General features: G+C 43.4%; 1 non-coding gene across 1 annotated transcript; it reads left to right on the top strand.

The window, feature by feature from the left end:
* The first annotated feature begins 445 nt into the window (after positions 1 to 445).
* On the top strand, positions 446 to 552 carry LOC120253747. Its single transcript, XR_005534392.1, has one exon. It is a non-coding gene; the product is annotated as a small nucleolar RNA R71 (small nucleolar RNA).
* The last annotated feature ends 1156 nt before the right edge of the window (positions 553 to 1708 follow it).

Raw genomic sequence — 1708 nt, 5'->3', positions numbered from 1 at the left:
ATTGGGATGATTCTTCCAACCTGAATTGTAGGTGTTGCTGTATGGATTCCCTTAAGGTCTCATGCCATTACCTACAAAGTCAACGTTCTCAACTGAAGAAACATCACCAATGACGATTGGGCAATTAGAGATAGCATATCCTCCACCACAACCGGTGCAATTGGTCACGGCCACAACTCTATTCGAAGCTATAAGATCTATCTTCTTACTCAAACTCTCCACTTGGGCCGCCAATGAAGTTACCGCATCAATTTCATGGAGACCGGCCACCTTTTTCTTCTCCCTAGCGTTCCACTGGTAACTATTTAACCCCATTTCCTCAATCAATTGACGAGCCTCATCGGGGATCTTGCTACCTAAGGTACCTCCTGCCGCCACATCCAAGAGTTGCCTTGTACTCGGGTTCAAACCATTGTAGAAGGTTTGAACAATCATCCACTCCGGGAATTCGTGTTGCGGACACTTTTGTAGGAGTTCCTTGAGCCTTTCCAGTGTCTCAAATAGAGAATCCAATTCCAACTGCACAAAGGATGAGATCTCATTCCTAAGTTTTGCTGATTTTCCGGGAGGGAAATAACGGGCTAGAAAAGCTTCTACCATCTCCTCCCATGTAGTGATTGATGCTCTAGGTAATGAGTATAGCCACTGCTTTGCTCTCCCCTTTAAGGAAAATGGGAAGGCTCTCAATTTGATGGCATCATCCGTCACACCATTTATCTTCAGCATGAAGCACACCTCGAGGAAGCTCTCTATGTGACTGTTTGGATCCTCATCGGCCAAACCGTTGAATTGTGCGGACTGCTGCAGCATATGGATGAATGCCGACTTTAGCTCGAAGTTCTGAGCTGTAATTGGGGGACGCACAATACTCGATTGTGTCCCCAACACTGAAGGTCTGGCATAATCGGATAGTGTTCGTTGTTGCTCATTTTGTTCTGCCATGTTTTCAGATCCTTCTACTTCCAAATCAGCTGGATTATGCTGTTCTTGCACAAGTTCTTTCCCTTTTCTTCTAAGTGTACGTTCAAGCTCAGGGTCTCCTTCAATCAATATTGATGGATTCCCTCAGGTCATAACCTGGAGCTGCACCAAAAAGAAAGAAAAAGACAATCAGAACGATGATAGAATAAGAAGATATGAATTAGAATGTGTGGTGAAATAGGCAAGAAAACAAAGTACAAAGTATCTCTAAACGCCTAGCTCCCCGGCAACGGCGCCAAAAACTTGACAAGATCCCCTTGCGTATATCCCGCAAGTGCACGGGTTTGTCGAAGTAATAATCCCGGGTGAGCGGGTATCGAATCCATAGGAAGTAGGGAGTAAAGGCACTTAATTCGATTCTTAGCTATGTGGAATATCAACAATGATTAGTGTGACAATGATTCAATTCTCAACAATTAAAAGCAACAAGTAAAAGAGCAAAAGTAAGGAGGAGGTAAGGCAATCGATAAAGATGGGGTACTCGGATGATGCTTCACCTAGGATAATTGCTTCAAGTGCAAGAACTCTCTATTATGTTTCCTAATCAATGTAATGGTGAGTCGTGAAAATCCTTACATACATAGTCCCAAATCTAAGGTCAACTATGCCTAACTCAATTCATGTCCCGGAGGAGAGATTAAATAACCTCTCAACCTCGCACTCGAATAAAGTTGCAATGAGCTCTAGGGATTCCCGGTGATAAATCTCTTGCTAATTATAGACCTAA

Source organism: Dioscorea cayenensis, unplaced genomic scaffold (genome assembly GCF_009730915.1).
Source record: "Dioscorea cayenensis subsp. rotundata cultivar TDr96_F1 unplaced genomic scaffold, TDr96_F1_v2_PseudoChromosome.rev07_lg8_w22 25.fasta BLBR01000186.1, whole genome shotgun sequence".
NCBI classification, from domain to species: Eukaryota; Viridiplantae; Streptophyta; class Magnoliopsida; order Dioscoreales; family Dioscoreaceae; genus Dioscorea; species Dioscorea cayenensis.
This window is presented reverse-complemented; position numbering and strand designations above follow the sequence as displayed.